Source organism: Vombatus ursinus, unplaced genomic scaffold (genome assembly GCF_900497805.2).
Source record: "Vombatus ursinus unplaced genomic scaffold, bare-nosed wombat genome assembly UNPS02014894.1, whole genome shotgun sequence".
Taxonomy (NCBI): domain Eukaryota; kingdom Metazoa; phylum Chordata; class Mammalia; order Diprotodontia; family Vombatidae; genus Vombatus; species Vombatus ursinus.
Window position 1 is genome coordinate 5317625 of NW_020954672.1, and position 23262 is coordinate 5340886.

Here is a 23262-nt window from a genome sequence, read left to right on the forward strand (position 1 = left end):
GTCAACCTCACTGACCTATTGTGTCACCATTCTTACTGATTTTTCTTGATTTGTGTCTCATAACTGTGGGTGCCCTGGCTCCTCTTCTCTTTCTTATCTCTACATTACATTGTATCAATTGGTGATTTCATCAGCTCCCATGCCTTTAATTATCATCTTTATGCAGATGATTCCCAGTTCTCTATATACATTCTTAATGTGTCTTTTGAACTCTAGACCCACATCACAAACTGCCAATTGGACTTGTAAGCTGGATGTTTCATACTGTAACATAGGAGCTCCTCAGCTCCAGCCTCTAGCAGGTTCACTCTGGATCCAGGCAGACAGAAGGACAGCAGTAGAGACATGAAAAGGGGTTAATTTACTTTATTCTTCCCGATGGTGGCAAGTCGGGAGGAGGGGGAGAGGAGCTCAGCTTGTACAGCATCCACCTAATTACTCTTCTCAGGGTGGCCAGTGAGACAGGGGGGAGGGAGGGAGCATCCACCTTTACAGTATCAGCCCCTGGAACAGCCGCCCAATTATTCGTCTCATGGTGGCTGGTGAGGCAGGGGAGGCCTTTATCATCCACGTTCACTGACCTGTGCTAGTTTGATTTAAAGAGAAACAGACAAAGAAGACAATATGCCAACCATAAACTCATAAGTTTTCATTAACTTTGGTTATATCAGCATAGAGCAGGCGCAGTATAGCTATTTATGAGCTAAACTCAAGTGTTTATATTACCTATGGTTCCATAATGAGGCGCAAGCACAATAAGATTGTTTATGGCCATGATCCTGGGAAGTTGTATCAAATTGGATCCATGCCACCTTACAGACACATAGACACCTCAAACTAAATATGTTCAAAATAACTCATTACCCTTCTCCCCAAATTCATCCCTGTTCTAAACTTCCCCATTTCTGTTGAGCATGACTTAATTATCTAAGTTTTTAGCCTTGGTATTATCCTTGACTCTTCACTTTTCTTTACCCTACATAATCAGTAAGCTGACAAATTTTGATAGTGGACAAATTTCTACTTCCACAACATCTCTCTTATCTCTTCCGTTATCCTCACTCACATAGCGTACTCCCTAGTTTAGGACCTCAACACCTCTCACTGAGACTACTGCTATAGTATCCTAATTGCTCTCTCTGCCTCAAGTCTCTCCCCATTCAACAATCCTATACATAGCTGCCAAATTGTCTTTTTCTAAAACACAGATCTGTTATTCCATGTTATTCCCCTATTCAATAAATTCCAGGGGCTCCCCATTGAATTTAAGATCAAATATGATTTCATCTTTAACTCATAGTTTTAAATTTCTATTTCTCTTTTTGTCCAGAATTTTAATGTACATATTAGTTTGATGATATAGATACATAATAAATATATATCAATTAGGGATATATATGTAATTTTTTGACAGATAGTGGTACAAAATAAAAGATGTTTGAAAACCACTGATTTGATCCAATCTCCTCATTTTAGAGATTAGGAAACTGAAGCCCAGAGGCAAGAAATGATTTGCCCATTGTCACATGGGTAGCAAAGAGCTGGATTTGAACTTGAATCCTCTGATGATAAATAAAGTGCTCATTCTCCCCTGCCCTCATGATTTTTGCCTAACACCCAAGGGCTTTCACCAACCAGTTAATAACATTTGACAGTTATACCTGTACTATGTTTTCCTAGTACAAACACTTCGCTATGTACAAATAAGTACCTAGACCTCCATTCCACACAGAGCTTACCCCTAGGGTTTGTATAACATTTACATTCTCATACCTGTCAATCACCTCAGCCACTAGCTAACCAAACTGGAGAAAAAAGAGGTGGAGGAGGTTGAGGTTGAGGATGGAAGTAGGATATTGTTTTGACTATCGTAACTGGCTTTATTAGGGAAGGGATGGGGATAGAGCTGGTTCATTTGATTAAGACTGAAGTCATTACACACTGAATCACCAATCCCACTGTCTTCTTCACTTTGGGGATTGTCAGGTATCAGATGTCTCAAAAGTCTTACAGCAATTTTAAGCTTTACTATCTTAAAATTGTACCAAGACTTTTAGAATACCCAAATTTACTGGAGAAAAAAGTAGAAGATACAAGGGGTTTTTCATTACTAATCAACAGGGAAAAAAAATCCTTCCAGGACAGTTGGGGAAGAGATGTAAAGAAAAAGGCTTCTCAGTGTGTGGGGATGTGATAGAGAATGATTAACACCACACCACACACACACACACACACACACACACACACGCGCGCGCGCGCGCGCGCGCACAATGAGGGAGTGAGGGATGATCTCACTGTGATTAGGGACTCAACCAGGCAAGGCCAATGGGGGAAAGTTACCAGGAGCAACTTCAAAGGCTGGCAACTACCCCTCACTGAAGAGAGCATCCTGGAACTGATTCAAATGCAGCCTGAACTCAGCAGTTAAACAATCCAAACACAGCTCCAGTGCTCTCAAGGATTTGTCCAAAGAAAAAGACAAGGTCCTGTCTGTTAATATTGCACAACAGATGCTTCTCAGGGGCTCCTTAACTAATGATTCACTGGAGCCAAAGCATCATTGTTTAGAGTCAGCTTCAAGAAGAGATTACTCAAATCTTTCTTTGGTTCACTTGCCCAGATAACTATCCCATGGATCTTTGGAAGACCTTGGCTCTGTGTGAAGTAACTGGTGGCAGAGGCAATACTATATTTTTTAGCTGACTTTGCTTAGTTGTACAGTCATCCCTTTGATTATCTGGGCAGTGATCTGACTCTGTATTTAATATGGCTGAGAATACAGCATTCGTGAGTAACAGCGACTACTCTGGCCACTACTGCCTGAAGGCCAGGTATGTTACATTTCACCCCACCCCCAGGGTTCTCTAGTACCCTTAAGGAGTTTGGGGTATCCAGGATATCTGCCGCTGGCTCCAGTCCCTACTAATGGTGTTCCCCTAATTGTAGGGGAGTTCCTTGCACCCCAGTTCCATTTAATCACTTAACAGTTGGGTTAGCATTTACAAAGGAATATTTTCTTTAACAGTATAACACACACATAAACATACTCCCTCAATACCTGGGGCATAATCTCCCCTGCACCTCTTCATATAGGGAGGAGGAGTGAATTAGGCTCACAGTTTAGATCATTTCCTATATAGCATAGTCCTAAATTCCAATTGCAAAGCACTCTTTTAGCTTGCATCCCTGGCACCTGGGCTTTTCAGGGCTTCCCTATAGGACCTGTGGCAGTACCCAGCCTGGAATTCTGCCTCCAAGGTTGCCATGGCTCAATTCCAGATCCAGGGGTATTCCACTATCTGCACTAAGAACTGAAGATAATTCAAAAAACACAACCCCTAGACCAATTCTTGGGGATACAAGGTAAAGGGGGGGAGATAAGGAGGTAAGATTGCCTTTTTCCTTATCTAGTCAGTTCATGCTGCCTTCTCTTTAATCCTCTCCCTTAAGGTCTAGTGACCGAGGAAACAGGTTTTATTTTGAACTAATTGTACCCTTCAGTCAGTAATATTTGGGGGGCAGATATAAGTCTAGCTTAGTACCCATCTGAGATGCTGGAGAAATGAGGATCTAGCCTCATGGCCTTTCTCCTGCTCCTCTGAAGACAGAAATTGAATTTTCCCTTGGAGAGGGGTGAGTAAGAATCCAGAAATATCTCTCAATGCCTTTATTTAAACAACATTTAGATGGCCCTTGTGGATATAAGTATCTTCCATGGGCACACAGAATCTTATAATTATTTTTAAGTTTTTATAATAATTCAAACTCATAACAAATTTGTTAATTTTCAACCAAATTAAAAAATGTTAAACACCTACCCTGTGGAAAGCACTATATTCGGTACTTGAGGTGACATAAAGATCATAGAATTATATACTTATAGTTAGAAGGGATCCCAGAGGCCCTCTGATACAACTTGCTCATTTTATAGATGAAGAAACTTAGGCCCAGAGAAGTTAAGTATGCCCAAAAACACATAGGTAAAAGGGGAAAGAGGCAGGTAGATGGCATGGTGGATAAAGCTCTGGACCTGGAATCAGTAAAACTCAAGTTCAAATCCAGTCTTAGATGCTTGTTTTTATTAGGGAAAAAATAAGATGATATTTGCAAAGTGTTTTGCAAACTTTAAAGCTTTCTTAGCCATGAATAATAAAATAATAATAATAATAATGATAACTGAGTACCTCTGATTCCAAATCCATTGTTCTTTTCACTCTATTGCAGTGCAAAAAAGACTCAGTTACTTTCCTTTGATTATATCTAATATAGCACATGCAGAGACAACTATAATACAAATTCAAATTCAAATACAAACAGGGTAAGTGTATAGGAAGGATAAAAACACTATGTTTGGTGAAGTTTAAGGAAGATTCATTTCTGACTGGGGAGAACTAGAGAAGACTTCATAGAGGAATAGAACTCAGTCTTGAAAAGGGAGTAGGAATTTAACAAGTGCTGGAGGATTTGGGCATTTCAAGCTTAAACAATAGTGTGAGCAAAGACATGAAGTCAGAGCAGAGGAGGTAGAGGTCCTTAGGGGACCTGCTCTAAGGCAGAGATAAGAATGATGTATAATTAGCACACGTGTATAAATAGGTTTGCTAAATTTGTTCCTTTAAATAGGTTAAATGTTCCCCTTCCACTCTTATATTTACAATCAATTTGCTTAGTAACACCTCCCTTCTCCCCCTGCCCTTTTTCATCTCAGCTCCTGTCTGCATTGTCACAGATTCTGAATTAGGAGAATCTGAAATAATGAGATTTTACTGTAGTTATATTTCATGCTCAACTTATTAAACTTTGGAGGAGGTAGGGAGTGTGATATTGACTAAATCCTCTGTGACCAATTTAGTCAGCAAGAGTATAATTTGGGGATTTTTGCTTCAATCAATTTTCTAAACAGAAAAGAACACAAATAAATAAGCTCTAAATGCAACACCCTCAGATCCAGTAAACAGCGTGTGAGCACTGATGAAATTCGGCATTATTGCTGAACCACGCACCAATGCCAACCAGAAGAACCTTGTTCTCTTCACCACAATCAATAGTAAGCACTTTCATTTTCTGCCAATAAATTTTAGTCTTTGTCTTATTGTTAGTTATAGAGAAGTTTTTAATTTGGTTTTCTTCTTTAGAATTAATGGGTGCCCAAATTGCTTCATATTAATCCTCTCTCTAGCAATAATATTCTGAACAGAGAAACATAATTCGTCAACCACAATAAAGGGACTCTGATCTTGGTAAAGTGGTGAGAGATCATCATCATCACCATTATCATCATCTTCATTATTATTAACTAATAATGATTCCAGTTCTCTCCATTTTCTTTTTTGCAAGAGGTAAATTGGGAGCACAGAGTCTATGATTGGAGAGGGACTGGGGAATAGGAAGAGAATTTTTCTCTACTTTACAATCCCAGACACATTGAGGCCAAAGTGGGAGGCATGGTAGGAAGATGAGAGAAAACATGAAGAAGAAGTAGGCTAGGGCTAGACAGAACACTGGCCTGGGATTATCTGAAGTACCCTCTTGATTCCTTTCTTTAATTCTGCTCAGGGCATACCCAGTGCTTTTCTCTTAAAGTGACCACAGAAGTTGACTCTTTTCTTCTTCACAATTCTCTATTTCATCTATCATTCCATTTTATTTATAGTATGCTTTACAGTCTGCAGAATGCTTTCATTTGATTTTCACAACAACCTTGTAATGAATATAGAAAGGGTTTTATTATCTTGATTTAACAAATGGGGAAAGGAAGGCTCTGGGAGGTTAAGCTACTCTTGCCCATAACCACACAGCTAAATGGTGGAATTAGGACTCACATCAATGTTTTCTGACTCTAAGATAGTTCTCTTTGCACTATACTTACATTCTCTCTGTTGCTTTCTACATTTTGTGTAGGAGAGTTCATGCAAAAGATTTCTTTTGTTGTATTGAATAATTTCATTGGCTTTTGGTTTCTAATACCTTCCTTCTCTCCATTTAATAACACAATGGGCAAAAATTCTTGTACAACTTTTTACTCTTTCCCCAAAAAGCAGGTAATCAAAAGTTTATAGTAAGTGATTTTCTTATTCTTTGGAATAGTCAGCTCTAAATCATTAGTTCTAATAGTACCACCTCATTTCAAAGGCTTGATAATGCATCCTATTTCTTGGGTTGTGATTTCTGTTTCTGTTTGGTTCTTTATTCTCCGGGAGAATACACACACACACACACACTCACACATATAGACATATGCACATACATACATATATATTTAAATTACTTTTTCTCTCTACATTATGCTTCATGTTTTATTTTAAATAGCAACTATACATGAAGGTCTGTGGTAGGTGACGGTCTCTTGAATATTTCAATATTTCAATGGAACCATCATTTGTTGATGTGGATGTTTCTTTTAATCAATACAAATCATAGCTCTTTTATGACTTCCCTTTCTGTGTGATTCTTGTCCTTGTTTCCCCATGGCTCTAACCAATGGTTTAAACCTTCCTGTAAGTCTTGGTTTATTTCTTGAATATCAGTGTAGCACTTGCGTTGTTCATCTGTTACCTCTCACACTACATGATTGGCCTACCTCCTTTTCCAATTATATATAGTTCCTCTATGAAATCTACTGTACCAGTGTAGAAACTGATTAAACACTATCTGCCATGACAAACCCAGGAACTTTATGAATACAATTAAAAAACACTTTTCACACAAATAAAGTCAGATCTGAACAATTGGAAAAATATTAATCGTCTGTGGGTAGGCTGAACCAATATAATGAAAATGACAGTTCTACCTAAATTAAAAATTTAGTTATTCAGGGCCTCACCAATCAAAGTACCAAAAGTTGTTTCATAGAACTAGAAAAAATAATAAAATTCATCTGGAAGAACAAAAGGTCAAGAATAATAAGGAAATTAATAAAAAAAAGTGAAGGAAGGTGTCATAGCTGTATCAGATCTCAAACTGTATTATAGAGTGGTAAACATCAAAACAATCTGGTACTGGCTAAGACATAGAGAAGTGGATCAGTGGAATAGATTAGGTACACAATACAAAGTAGTAAGAGATATTAGTAATCTAGTACTTAATAGGCCCAAAGATTCAAGGTTTGGGGACAAGAACTCACTATTTGACATAAACTGCTGGGAAAACTGGAAAACACTATGGCAGAAACTACACATAGTATGTGATTGTGATGACATATTATTGTGCTATAAGAAATGACAAGCAAGATGATTTCAGGAAAACCTGGAAAGACATGAACTGATGCAAAGTGAATTTTGTAGAAGCAGGAGAACATTGTACAGAGTAATAATATTATAAGATGATTAACTGTGAATGACTAGTTATTTTTAGCAATACAATGATCCAAGACAATTCCAACATCTCACATTATATACCAAGATAAGGTCAAAATGAGTACATGACTTAGACAGAAAGGGTGATACTGTAGGTAATTTAAGAGATCATGGAATAGTTTACCTATCATATTTATTGATAAGTGAAGAATTTATGACCAAACAAGAGATAGAGAGAAGATTTCAATTATATTAAATTAAAAAGGTTTTGCACAAACAAAACCAATGCAGCCAAGATTAAAAGAAAAGTAGAAAGCTGGGAAAAAATTTTTTTACATCAAATCTCTCTGATAAAGGCTTCATTTCTCAAATATATAGAGAACTGAGTCAAATTTATAAGAGTACAAGCCATTGAGAAATGGAAAAAGGATGTGAGTAGGAAATTTCAGATGAAGAAATGAAAGATATGTATAGTCATATGAAAAATTCTTCTCAATCACTATTGATTAGATAAATACAAATTAAAACACTTCTGAGGTACACATCAGATTGGCTAATATGACAGAAAAGGAAAATGATAAATGTTGGAGGGGATGTGGGAAAGTTGGGACATGAATGCACTTTCAATGGAATTGTGAACTGACCCAACCATTCTGGAGAACAATTTGGAACTATGCCCATAGAGCTATAAATCTGTGCATACCCTTTGACCCAGCAATACTTCTACTAGGTCTATATTCCAAAGAGATAAGAAAAAGGGAAAGGACCCATTTGTACAAAAAAATTGTATAGCATCTCCTTTCGTGATGGCAAATAATTGGAAATTAAGGGGATACCCATCAACTGGGGAATAGCTGAATAAGTTGTAGTATGTGATTGTGATGACATATTATTGTGCTATAAGAAATGACAAGCAAGATGATTTCAGGAAAACCTGGAAAGACATGAACTGATGCAAAGTGAATTTTGTAGAAGCAGGAGAACATTGTACAGAGTAATAGCAATATTATAAGATGATTAACTGTGAATGACTAGCTATTCTTAGCAATACAATGATCCAAGACAATTCCAAAGGACTCATGATTAAAAATGCTTTTTACCTCCAGAGAAAGAATGGAATACAGATCAAAGCATACTGTTTTTCACTTTTTAAATTTTTTTTCCTGGTCTGTGTTTTTTTTTTCACAATATCAACTATATATGTATATGTATATATACATACATATATAAAGTGATTGAATATTGATCGACCATGCTGTTCCACCTTCAATTCTGGCACCCTCACCTCACTGGCCTTTGGAGTTTGATGTCTCTGAGTGGGAAGGAGGATGTTACTCTCCTCTTTCCTCTCTTCACCTTAACCCCTAGCAGCTGACATTTGTTTTTTTCTCTTGTTGGTCTGGGTTTTTGCTCTTTCAGAGTCATCTTTCAGTTTTGTTGGAAATGATCAGAAACAATAATACTACCAGTAGAGAAATCTTGGGTTACCTCTCCTTTTTCCTTTAGTTTTCCTTCTATGCTTGGATATGGATGCCATGGTGGGGAAAAGGTCCTTGGAAGAAAGAATGTGTTCAAAGTATCCTATGTATAGATCTGGAAAGGACCTTGAAGTGTATGTAGGCCACCCTACCTTCTCTCATTTAACAGATATGGAAATCGAGGCTCAGAGAGATTAAGTAACTTGCACAGAGGATGTAAGAGGCAGAATTAGGATTTGAACTCAGCTCCTCTGACCCCAGAACTTTCCCCACTGTACCATACTGCCTCTGTTTTCCTCATCCTTTTGATTCAGAGCATTCTTTTTCTATGGGGAAAACCCCTATCATTCTCACCCCTTTTCCTGCTACCTTGACCCCATCTGCTCCCACTTTCAGTCAGAAGATTATCTTAATGACCCTTGATGGTTATGCTTTCCTTCAGAGATTATCTCCAATATGCCCTGAAAATATCTTGTTTGTCTGTAGTTGTTTGCCCATTATCTCCCCAATTACATATGAGCTCCTTGAAGGCAGGGACTCTTTTTACCTTTTTTTGTATCCCTAGACTGAATATACTTTTTGCCACTTCTTGTACATAGGAAATACACTGCAGCCTACTTATACCTACCATGCATCTCACTATTTCCCCTTGGACCACTTAGAATTTTGATTCTTTAGAGATTGTTACAAGATTTGCAATCATCAATCAGTAAGTTTTTTTAAATTAAATGTGTATTATGTGCCAGGCACTGTGTTAGGTGCTAGGGATACAAATATAAAGAATGAAACAATCCTTCCTCTTAAGAGGATAACATTCTTTTGGGAGAGACATCTCTCCTCTGAGTTTCACTTCTGTATGACCAACTACCTACTGGACATTTCAGAATCGATGGCCCAGAGACATCTCAAATGCAATATGCTCTAAGCAGAATTCATTTTCTCTCCCACCCCACCCCCTTAGCCCCATTTCTCTTCCAAATCATAAAGAGGATATTAAATTTAATTTAATTCAATCCATTTCAATTCGATTCATCAAGCATGTACTTGTCATATGCCAATCACTATGCTGAGGGCTCAGGATAAAGAGACAAAAATGAAACATTTTCTGCCCTCAAAAGCTTATGGGATAATAACTGGGATAATGACTATTGGAACAAAGATTCTTGTCTATGTACCCTGATTCCAAGTCAAGCCTTAATGCTTCCACAGACATGGATTCCACTTGATGTCTTTGCTAAACAGGTTCATGTTGCTCTGGGCTTCTCTGGGCTTATTCACCCAATAATGCAACTAGGTGGCATGGTGGATAGAGTATAGGACTTAATGTCAGGAACACTTAAGTTCAAACCTGAAATCAGGTACTTCTAACTGTGTGACCCTGGGCAAGTCACTAAACCTTTGTCTGCATCAGTTTATTCATCTATAAAATGAGGATAATAACAGCATCTACCTCCCTGGGTTGTTGTAAGGATAAAATGAGATAATATTTGTAAGGCAATTTGAAAACCTTAAGGCATTGTGTAAATGTTTCTTCTTTTTCTTGTTCTTGTTCTTCTTGTCCTTCTCCTTCTACTCTTCCTTCTCCTCCTCCTCCTCCTCCTCCTCCTCTTCCTTCTTCTTCTTCTTTTTCTTCTCCTCCTCTTCCTCCTCTTCCTCCCCCTCTTCCTCCTCCTCCTCCTCCTTCTTCTTCTTTTCCTTCTCTTTCTCCTTCTTCTCCCTCTTCTCCCTCTCCTCCTCCTCCTACTTGATATTTAACACTGTGAAAACCTATGATTCCTTGGGCTAATAGAATTTCATAGGTCTTCTAAATGGTTTGGGGTAGGTAAGATGGCACAGATGGTTGTAGCTATGTCCAATGGGTATTTTGTTTCTTCCAGTTATAACCAGGGATATGGTTTAGAAGAGCAGATTGTTAAATTTTCAGTGTACACATTTAATGTTTTAGGTCAATATCTTTTGAAAAATCACAGATCTCACTGAGGAGTGCCAATTATGCTCAGGGACTTTATTTAATTAGCAAAATTTCATCTGCAAACAGGAAAATATAGATGGTCTCATCATCATTAGGGGATCTCCCTTCCATTTGGGTGCTATGGAGAATATTCTCCATGACACTGACAAACACCTTAGTGAGTAAATGTCTTCCTGTCTTATTTCTTGATTGACATTAATAATTAGAGGGTTACTGAAGAAAGTTATCTCTATGACTGCATTTATTAAGAGATCTTGTAAAATCTGAACTTACATATGAGATTTTGCTTACTGAAGAACTTTTTTTTTTTGCTTTTTTTTGGGTGAGGCAATTGGGGTTAAATAACTTGCCCAGGGTCACACAGTTAGTAAGTGTCAAGTGTCTGAGGCTGGAGAACTTTTTTTTTATTAATTTATTTTGATTTATCAACAGTCACTTCCATAAGATTTTAAGTTTTAAATTTTTCTCCTCCTCCCTCTCTTCCTCCCTCCCCAAGACAGTGCACAATCTGATATACATATATATTCCTATTAAATATATTTTCACATTAGTGACATTGTAAGTAAAAATTAGAACCAATAGGAGGAACCACCAGAAAGAGGAAACAAAACACAACAGAAGAAAAAAAATAGCAAATAATATGCTTCTATCTGCATTCAAACTCTATAGTTCTTTCTTTGGATATGGAGAGCATATTCCATCATGAGGCCTTTGGAGATGTCTTAGGTCCTTGCATTGCTGAGAAGGGCTACCTCTATCAATGCTAGTTATCGCACAACATAACTGTTACTGTGTACCATGTTCTCCTGGTTTTGCTCACTTCCCTCAGTATCAGTCCATACAAGTCTCTCCAGGTTTTTCTGAAGTCTGCCTGCTCATCATTTCTTATAGCAAAATAGTATTCCGTTACATTCATATACCATAGCTTGTCCAGCCATTCCCCAATTGATGGGCATCCTCTCAATTTCCGGTTCTTTGCCACCACAAAAAGAGCTGCTATAAATATTTTTGTACATGTGGGTTCTTTTCCCATTTGTATGATCTTTTTGGGATACAGCCCTAGAAGTGCTATTGCTGGGTCAATGTATGCACATTTTTATAGCCCTTTGGGCATAGTTCCAAATTGCTCTCCAAAATGGTTGGATCATTTCACAACTCTACCAACAATGCATTGGTGTTCCAATTTTCCCACATCTTCTCCAACATTTATCATTTTCTTGTTTTGTTATGTTGTCATGTCAATTCCATACCAAATTACCAAAAATTATTTCATAGAGCTAGAAAAAATAGTAACAAGATTCATTTGGAATAACAAAAGGTCCAGAATATCAAGGAAACTAATGAAAAGAAATTCAGGGGAAGGTGACCTAGCCATTCCAGACCATAAATTGTATTATAAAACAGCAATCATCAAAACTACTTGGTACTGACTAAGAAATAGAATGGTCAATCAGTGAAATAGGTTAAGTATGCAAGACACAGTAGTCAATGACTATAGTAATCTATTATTTGATAAACCCAAAGACCTCGGCTTCTGGAATAAGAACTTACTATTTGACAAAAAACTGCTGAGAAAACTGGAAGAGTATGGCAGAAACTAGACAAAGACCAAAATCTCACACAATATACCAAAATGAAGTCAAAATAGGTGCATGATTTAGATATAAAGGCTGATGCGGTAAGCAAACTGGGAGAGCAAGGAATATTTTACCTTTCAGATTTATGGAGAACAGAAGAATTCATGACCAAACAGGAGACAGAGAACATTATGAAATGCAAAATGGATAACTTTTATTACATTAAATTGAAAATTTTTTGCACTAAGACAATGTAACCAAGATTAGAAAGAAAGTAGAAAATTGGGAAAGAATTTTTACAACCAACGTCTCTGATAAGCGCCTCATTTCTAAAATATAGAGAGAATTAAGTCAAATGTATAAGAATACAAGTCATTCCCCAATTGATAAATGGTCAGAGGACATGAACAGGCAGTTCTCAGATGAAGAAATTAAAGCCATCTATAGTCATATGAAAAAAATGCTCTAAATCACTATTGATTAGAAAAATGCAAATCAAAACAACTCTGAGGTACAACATCACACCTATCAGATTGGCCAACATGACAAAACTTTTAAAGTTATGTTTTGTTCTACCTAACCAAATAGTGTTGTGTTTTTCTGTTTTGTTTCTGGTCCATAAATAATAAACCCAGTGGGATCCCATGTTCTCTGTGGCTTTTAGCTAATTTTGATTGGACATGCGATTTTACTTACATAGGAAACTCCCGTAACTTTATACCTTTGCAGTTTGGTACTTGTACTGTAACTTATACTGTTAGAAAGTTGTCTGGGGGTACTGAGAGGTTACTTTAAAAGTAACTTGCCTAGGCTTACACAGAGAGTGTATGTCAGCAGGACTTGTACCCAGTTTTCCCTGACTCCAAGGCCAGTTGTCTATTTTTAGTCAATTGTGCGAATATATTGATATGATTTGCTGTAAAAAAAAATCATTTGCAGAAGTCTCACTGTTTTCTTCTCCTATTTTTTTTTATCAAGGATATATATATATACATATATACATATGTGTGTATGAATACATATGTATATGTATGTATACATACATACTCAATATATGTGTAGATAATTCGCACAAAAATTTAATAAAGATGAGAAAATTGGCACATCAGTAGTTATTGATTACTTTTCAATTGCCCTTTTTGGCTAGTAGTATCATGCATGATTTTTTCCCATTCTTTAGTATCTTCCCTTCTTTGAGATATTTTGTAAAATGATCCCTCAACACATCCAATATTATACTGTCTTCAGTATGGCTTTCCTCCATTTGTACTTGATCTGGTATAGCCTTTCCCCCTATGTTGTGTTCTTAAGTGTCTTTTAAGTATAAGACCATATCCTCCATCACCAATGAGCTCCCATAAAACTACCCTATGATCCAAGTACTTTGATTACGTACAAACCATATCTTATGAGCCTCCCACACCCACTGACATATTAACTTTTACTAATCAAAGAATACATTTATTTCAAAACAGCCATTTAAGGAAATCACATAGTAATAAAACAACAGAAGAATATCTCGCTTCCTATAAAGCCTAAGTCCACGCTTCCACAAATACACTTATCCTCAAATGGATAAAGGGATATGCACAGGGATCATATATGTGGCACATATATGTAGAAATACATAAGGCTACAGCTCCTGTTCAGAGAGGAGTTCTAGCCACACAGGAAACATGCGTGGTCAGGACAGACATTTGGAGGAGCTATTCATGCCTTTCATGCTATGGAGCTTCTGGTACCTACTAGTGATATCATATTGCTTTCTGCTTGACCCACTTCCTGCTGGGCATCTTGTTTCAGAATTTCCCCGCTGGACATAACCAGGTATTGCTCTCTGCTCTTGCTGGTCTCTAGCTATTCAGTTATCTTTAAGGTCACCTAGTATCTAATAGAGCTATTGAAATGACTAAGGGTGATCTTGGAGTCAGGAGGACCTGAGTTCAAATCCAGGCTCAGAGATTTAACAACTACTAGCTGTGTGACCTTGGGCAAGTCACTTAACCCTGATTACCCCACCAAAAAGAAATATATATAAATGACTAGGGGTGCTGAGGTTAATAAGCCTCCAGGGGAGGGCTATTGTTCCTCTTAGACTTTAGATATAGTGTTTTAAGGTGCTAAGGTGTTCAGGGCTACCTGCTACTCAATCTTTCCTAAGTTATACTATGGATAATTAACTTTTTCCTTACCAGGGAAGCCTACACATCTATTCAATTGTCTCTCTCAACCAGTAGCTATGAGACTCCTTCTCAGCTAGGCTACTTGCAGAAGGGAGCAAATATCAAGGCTAAGATCAAGTCTGTTATTTGAATACTTTCTTGAACTCAACTCTTCAATTGTCTCCTCTGAATCTCTCAGTTCAATTCTCATCTGATGATGGTCAGAAACCATTTAATTCTTAGTTCTAGTCACAATCTCCTACATGAAATGAATGACCCTCTGGCTCTACAGTTATCCCCTCCACATTGTGACTTTCCCCCTTATGGTTTTAATATGTTGTGGGTTGGCATAAGAAATTAAATGGCAATTTTTTGACAGTTTTGCAGAAGCTGCAAACATCACAGAAAAAGTTTAGAAACTCAGAAATGCATAAAATATATCTACAGAATTGTATAATATCAGCATATTTTATCTTCTAAAACATCCCATAAAAGAAAAAGAAAAAATTCAGACTTCTCTGGTATGAAGGGAGGGTCAAAGATTTTTACATGGATTTTCCAGATCATGGGGGCACTCTGTCCCTAACCCCTGATATGTGGAAGGGATAACTATTTCCTCAAACTGAAAAGTAGTTCAGTAAAAGTACCATAAGGAAAATTTTTCTTTAAAAACAAAAACAAAAACAAAAAACTCTCCTGTTAGCTATGCAAATGACAAGGACTGGCCTGGTTCCATAATACTACAAAAGCAGGTGAATACTGTCCCACTTCTCTTTCTTTCCTAAAAAAATCACCACCTAGTTGCTCTCTGGTTTCTCTTTGGTCTCCATCCACATAAAATAGTCAATGTTATTTGGGGGGTGGCGATGTTTTAAAGCTCAACATGTCCAGCCACTTCTAACTTTCTTTTTGACAAATATATTCATAATATAATGAGTATTGGTTTTTTTAAATAGTTTCTACACTCCTGACCTCTTTTATTTCTTAAGTATGAATCATATTTTCCAGCACACTTTTTGCTGTCATCCCCCATTCCTACCTTTGTATTAAAGTCACACAATATCAAATTGGAGAATGTTTCGACCTCATCAGTAGAGAAAGAAAAAGTTTCAATTACTGTTCCAATGTCAAATTGAGTCTGTTGTCACAGTAGCAACCTAGGTAAATATTGAGAAGCTAATTACCATTAAGCCAACCACTATGTAATGAATTATTTGCTCAGGGCAACCTATGGAATAAAGAAAAAAATTAAAATGACCCCCAATCCTGTATACTTCTGATGTGACTGTGGTTCTCATAAAGGGGTGTGCAAGGTAGTAAGAATCACAGTTTTTTTTGAAAGCAAACATTAACTAAACCATTTGTACTTTAAATATGAGATCTTTGTCCAATGACTTACCAATTGACATTATTGATGGAACTGAACCACATCAATATTGACATTCTAATAATAAATGAAACCAAAAGACAGAAAGAGGTAGTGGCTAAAATTGAAAGATGGCTCACGGTCTCTCCTTGGAGAGGAAAACAAAGGAATTGGCAGACAATTTCATCATGTGCTCAAAGGCAATAAGAAAAGTCATTTTATAGGACACTTTGTCATCTTGTTCTGCAGTGCTCATGATGAGAATAAACAAAAAGACTGCCACGAAGATATTTGAAGTTTTTGTGCCAACATCTGTTGCAGAGGATGAAGTTACAGGTTCTAAGATACAGTAACTGGAAGAATCTTTCCCCTTCCCCAGAACTGTTTCAAGTCCATATTATTGGGCTTCTGAAATAGTTTTGGAAGACATTGAAGATTAGAGCTAGAAGAGATACTCAAGATCACCTAATTGGATCTTTTACATATGAAGAAACTGAGATCCAGAGAAGTTAAAGTGACTGGCACAAAGTTACACTGAATTTCATAGCATCACAGATTTAAACCCAGAAAAGACCTTTGAGGCTCTCTATTCCAAAGAATTCCATTAATAAACAAGCAAATTACTTAGTTTCCTTGCTTATTAATGGAGGAGAGAGAGGCCACATGACTTGCCTAAGGATCACTACCAAATAAAGGGCAGAGCCAGAATCCAAAGGTTCTCTGAATTCCAATCTAGTACCATGTTGTTGGTACACAAACTGGGCTTATGATTAATAAACAAGAATGCTACTCTTATATAATTCCTGTAACTAGTACCTTCATGCCCTACAGCATCTCATTATGTTTTAAAGCCACAGATTCTTTCTCAGGAATTATATTTAATTCTTCATTGGTCAGGATTATGTAAACTGCATTCCTTGCTTTCTGTTTGTCTATCATTAACATTATCTGCTCTTGCCTTTGGCAATCTGCTCTTTCCCTCTCTCTGAAAGCAGTTAGTATATTCTTTTTTTCCTCTTGACATCTATTAAACATTTAAATGGATGATGTCCAGTTGTTGCTTGGGATTTTTCTCCTTTTTTAGCTGTGGTATTATTGATTTCTTCAGGGGTACCTAGCTCCTCTGCTGTATCAGAAGAGACCTGAACACTTTCTAAAAGCCTTTTCCTTCTCTTTGCCTAACCCCTTCCTCCTCTATAGGTTCTTGGTTGTTGTCTCCTTGAGTGGGTTGATTTAGCCTGGGTAGTGGGTTTTAACCAAGCTTGATTCAACCTCATACACTGCAAAACTAGATGGAGAGCACTTATCAGGATACTCTTCCCATTCTGGGTTATTTTCACTCTCTTTGAGAATATGTTTCTCCTTTTCTATGGCTTTAATGAAGTCTTTAGGAGTTTGGGGAACTTCTCTCAATTGCCTCGTTCTGTCTCTTTTCTTTCTCATTAAATGAACCCCAGAGTTTTCTAGGACTGTTAAGAACAGACTAACTTCCTCTTTTCCATGGGGAGACCATTTATGGTGGACCTCCCTGTCAGTGAGGATTTTTTCAACCCACATTATAACGATTGCTATGTCTGCTACAGCATTTGAAATCACAACCAAAACCTTGAGGAATAATTCTTTTATTGTAGCTGCTAATGTTACAAATGTAGTGTACTTCCTTGGGCTTTTCCAATTTTTTTTCTTTGATAGAGGTATTGACACTGTTATATCAGTGTGAAACCTCAAGATAATGCTCATCTCATTGTTTACTCCTGATAGAATTCAATGTGGGTGACTTTGGGAGCCCCTTGTATTGGAATCTCCTCCTTCAACGGAGCCTGACTGCCTTTCTTTCCAATCGTGCATCTGCTCCACCTCACTGTCTTCCTCAGTTTCAAGTTGTCATGGGTGATTCGTTCAATAACCTCTCTTTCATATTTTCCTAACATGATTTCTTTGAGACCCCTAGTATTTATATAACTTGATGCGAATTTCAAGAGTTTACTCCCTTGGCTTCCATCTGGTTGGCAAAAAAAGAGGAGGATTGCACATACAAAAATCATAAATTACCTCCAATTCTTCTTTAAAAGAATCCATTTAGAATGCCAGTACTTTCACCACTTTTATCAGGTCAGATAAATTACTCTTTCCATGTTTTTTTTTTTCTAAGCATATTTGAAGCACATATCCACTTTTGTTGCAAGGAAATACCTATCATTCAAAGTTTGTCCAAATAAAGAATTATCCTGTACCTATGTCAATGCCCTCAAAAATAGTGAATTTCTGGCCAAATCATATAGTCAATCAGAGTTTTACCTAATAAATATAATTGAGTCACAAATGAGTCTCTCCAATGAAATATAAATACAGACAGTTCTCATTTTACAAAATTGGAGAGCTCTACATAAATATTTGGGAGAGGAGGAGAGGGAGCAGGGACAGAGAAGCAAGAGCAGGAAGACGAACAGTGGGGCATGCCAAGAGGATGCACATACGCAGGTGGTTGGGTAGAGCAGTGCAAAGGTCTCCTCTCTCAGCATCGGAGGTCTTAAGTCAAGCCCCAATCCCTTGGAGGTGGATGGAGATCTCATGGAGCAGCCTTCAGTTCTTCTGCTTTTACTTGGAGGGTTTTTGGTTTGTTTTTGGGTGGGTGGGGTGAGTGCTGAGCTAAGGGGCAGAAGCTGAAAGAACACAGTACTGTACAGTAAAGTTAACAGTTTTTTGGGGGGAGCACTATGGGGTTCCTTCAGAGTTCTTTAGGCAAAGTCAATAGAACTATGCCAAATAATAGTGTGGAGAGGAGAGGATTCTTTCTTTATTCTCATGTTTATTGGCAAAGCTTTTAATATTCCCCTTTTGTAAATGCTAGTTTTTGGTATTAGATTTTTAAAAATTTTATTTAAAAGTGCCCCTACTACACATATGGTAAGGTTTATAGAATAAATTAATGTTGTATTTTATCAATCGGCAAGCATTTAGTATGTACCTATTGTCTGCTAGACACTGTGCTAGGCACTCAGGATACAAATAGAATGACTGAATTCTCATATGGGAATATATGGCCAACTCAAGCCACTGGCATTGTATTGCTTTCTTAAAAAAAAGTGTATAGAACTGTCTATAGCAAATTTTCTTCCATTAGAACAAAAAAGAAAAATCCTATTGGGAAGTTTGCAAAATGGAAGCTGGTAAGATATAAAACTTTGGAAATCAGACAAACAATCAAATTAACTCATGGCATATTAAAAGGAAATTCTTAAATAGTAGTGTTGGCTTCCTTTTGTTTTGTTTTACTCTTTTCATTTCCCTTCATAAATCTTGGTAATTGATCCTAAGTGGGGGGGGGCAGGCATCTACATTCTTGTTTCTCAAAAATATTTTAGTCTAACATAAACTTAACTATTTAAAGCTAATTTTGAATTTATTTTGACTCTGTGATGCTGAGTAGGAAGATGAAATATGGATAGATTTTTCCCTGTAGTAATCTCTTGCAATATTATTAGCACAGCTTGACGGTGATGCTTTTTTGAGCTTCTATGTCATGGACTTATTACCTTCTGTCTGCTACAAAAATAAACGAAACTATGATTCCCCCCCAAAAAAAATTACTATGTGGAAGATAATGGTAATGATGAGACTATATAAAATTCCCGGGATACAGTAAAAGCAGTCTTCAGAGGAAAAAAATATACATCTAAATATATAAATTAAATCAAAGAGAGGATTCATTAACAGCATGCAATTTAAAAACTAGACAATTAGCAAATAAACAAACCCTAAATAAATACAAAGATAGGAAATCTTAAAATCAGAGGAAAAATAAATAATATAGAAAAACATGGAAATGATAAAGACAACTAAAAGCTGGTTATTTGAAAAGACTAACAAAATAAACCTTTAGTTAACTATTAGTTCTTAATAGGATATAAAAAAGAGAGGAAATAAAATTAAATAAATATATTAACAAGGTAAAAATCAATGGAGAGGAAATGAAAAGAATAAGCAGAATCAACTATGCATGATTATATATTAACAAAACCAAGAAATTAAAAGAAATGGAATACTACCTATAAAGATATGAAATATCCACATTATTAGAACATGAAATAAGAATTTTAATCCAATCTCAAAAGAAGTTAATTACCCATATAGGAAGTATGAAAGAAAAAAATACCTAGTCCATATAGATTCATAGATGTACAGCTTCTTATATCGTGTTAAGAGGGTTCTCACATTCAATGATCAAGGAATTTTAAAATAGCAGTAATGATTTTCATCAGAAAGGATTTCTCCCTGCCCCTCCCCCCTGCAATTAACATGAAAGAATGAAAGAACTAATTTCACACATATTTGAAGTAGTAAAAATAACCACCTATAATTTAGCATTTATGTTTACAGTTGCTCCAAAAATCTTTTGAATTTCACAAAGCCATTATCCAGTGTTGCCGTGAAATAGAGATTGTAGATTCTAGGTAGTAAAGGCTCTCTCCAAACTAATGTTAAGTCAAAAGCAACAAGAAGAAGGACATTACACTAAATTTCTTGATCTGGTACACTAAAAAGAGTGTATTAAAGAGTGTTACCTACAGTTTTATAGAAGGAACTAAACACCTGCAAAATTGATTTTTGGTTGTATAATATTTTACTGTGTTGATTTTCTGCACCTGTTAATTTAAAGTAGATGTGCACTGTATTTATTCCCGCCCTATTTCCTATATCCCCTCTCACCACAACCACCTTATACCAAGTATTATGGATATCAGCCCAAATCAGCCCAGACAATCCAGCGAGCAAAGTTAGTGTAATGCACTGGTGTGAAGTATGAGAACAAAAAAAAAAGTCCCTTTCAATCTTCATCAAAGTTTTACTGTAGAAGAAAATTGGCAGCCAAATTTTCATTATTCTCACAAGCAAAATAAGCCTGTATCACAAATCCTTCAGGGAATCCTAATGCCTTTAGCCTTTCTATAGCTTCTTTTTCCTGAGGGATTACTTGAATGTAGTTCATATGACCACTCCCAGTTTCATCTGTTCTTCTACTGCCACCCCCACCTCCTCCTTGACCTCCAGATTCTTGAATTGGTTCATTTAACATTTGAATAAAATGTTTTTGATGTTGGTTGATTGGCTGCAGTAACTGTGGATTTTCTCCTCCTATTTGCCATAACAAGGCTGGCAGAAGGGAGAGATTCTGTTGAATAATTTTTCTCATCTGCTGGAACTGAGGCTGGTTCCATAAAAATTCAAGTGTATGTCCTCCAGAAGTGGTAGTAGTAGTGGTGGTGGTGGTGGTGGTGGTGGTGGTGGTGGTGGTGGTGGTGGTGGTGGTGGTGATGGTGGTGGTGGTGGTGGTGATGGTGGTGGTGGTGGTGGTGGTGGTGGTGGTGGTGGTGGTGGTGGTGGTGGTGGTGGTAGTAGTAGTAGCAGTTGTTGCTGTTGTTGTTGTTACTGTGGCTGTAGCTGCTGCCACTGCTGAAGACTGATCAGCCCCTGTACTGGCAGCCTGGCATGGGATGAGGTGAGGTGGGGATCCTCCACCACCTGACTCTCTCTATCTCCTGGGATACCCATTAAAAGATATTACACTGCTCTACCAGGGTTGTTGAAACTGGCCCTTAGTGCTGCAATTACTTGCTCTTCCTCGTAGCCCATTGACATGATCTCAGTCACCATGTTTTCATAGGATTAGCCTGTCACAAGAGCTCTTGTTGCATCTTCAAAAAGGTTTGACTGAGAAGAATCACCTAGGGTACTGCCAGATGATGTTGGACAAACACCAACAGGAGCTTCTGCTGGCTTCTCTGCTGGTTTCTCTTCCTTAGGAGCACTAGTAGGTATAGGTTCATAAGCCGCTGCAGCTGGTGGTAGAATGACAGATGTAGGTGTAGGAATGGGAGCCAAGGCAGGGGGAGGAGTTGGGGCTCGAGCCGCAGATGCTGCTGTAGATGAACTAACTGTGGTAGCAGCAGGATTTGATTATTGAGTTGTAGCTGGTGATGGTGTTGAAGTAGCTGCTGCTTTGGGTTTTGTCACCATAACCACCACAAAGTTCTTCTCATCAATTTTGTATTTTTTGAGAGCAGTATCATCGTTGAAGATTTTGTCTACAAAATGATGAAGCTCAACAAGATTCTGTAACTTTATAGAAACTCAGAGGTGGAAGAGGACCCAAAAAAATTATTTTTTTGACCTGCTACTGGAAAGGCATCCTTTTCCTTTTTCAGAATCAACCTTTTCTTTCAGTGCCTTAACTGCCTACTGCTCCTGTGGAGTCTCCCGTTCCCCACAGACTTGGTTTTCCTTCCCATCTGCCCCTCCTAAATCTCTCATGGGGCTCTCTCCACATGTCCAATACTGCCTGGAGAGCTGAGACAGGGTCAGGGAAGCCAAACTTCCCCTCCCTCAAATCCTTCTCATCCCTCTAGGGATGACCACCCAGCTTCTTGTGGATAGAGCAACTGTCCCCTCCCCATCCTCAGGGATAGGGGTTGGGGGAGGAGGTGGATGGCCCTGAGTCTGCCTGCCTGTCAAGTCCTTCCCACCTCACAACTTGCCTCTTCTACATAGTTATTAACTATTTCAATGACTTGCTTTTTGAATCACCCATTAGCATATCATTATTAAATCTCCATTTAAATCTGTATCTTTTAAGTCTTATCTGTGTTAATTACTATTATTATTTGGTTACTGTATAAAAAGTTATGCTCAATATTTCTCCTTTTTAAGCTTTATTTTTCATTTTTCTGTGCCCTAGCACATCATCTTTTTTTTTTTTTGTAAAAAGTTACTATGTAATGCTGGAATATATGCATGTTCTTTAATATTGCCATTCAAAGACACTATAATCTTCTGCACTTTCTTACCATCCTTCCTCTAGTTGTTTTTCCTTAAGGTGGCTGAGCAGAATCAGTGCCAACCACTTCTCATGGGAAGGAGGATATTCAAGCTTAGCCACTACTATATGGGGAATGGACCTTGAAGCACATGATTAGAAAGATGGCAGAATAATTGTTTTCCTCAAATATCTCCAATCCAAAAACCTCAGAAAATAGAAATTATGTATGAGATTAGAGTAACTAAAGTTGAATCCATATGAAGACAAGTTGGACCTTAAAGCACCATCCTATTGTGTTTATACTCACTGAACTCTCCTTAAAGAGTCCTTTGGTAGTAAAGACACCCAGTGGGAACTCAATTATTTAATTTCTCTGATGTTATTTCATGGGTATTTTTAAACTTTTGCTATGTCTTCATATGGATTTGGCTTTAGTTATTCTATATCTCATACTTTATTTTTTTTTTTCTGAGGTTTTTGGGTTGGAGAGCTTTGAGGAAAAGATTCTGCCATCTTGCTGATCATGTGACTTCTCTCCTACTGAGGTTTTTTTGGGTTTTTTTCTGTCAGTGTTCTGTTTCATGTTTCCTTTAGC

The 23262-nt window shown here is 37.4% G+C and overlaps 2 pseudogenes; both read right to left on the bottom strand.

The window, feature by feature from the left end:
- Positions 1–361: 361 nt before the first annotated feature.
- Positions 362–18372, bottom strand: LOC114028763 (annotated as a pseudogene).
- Positions 18373–20678: 2306 nt separating this feature from the next.
- Positions 20679–21905, bottom strand: LOC114028864 (annotated as a pseudogene).
- Positions 21906–23262: the final 1357 nt, after the last annotated feature.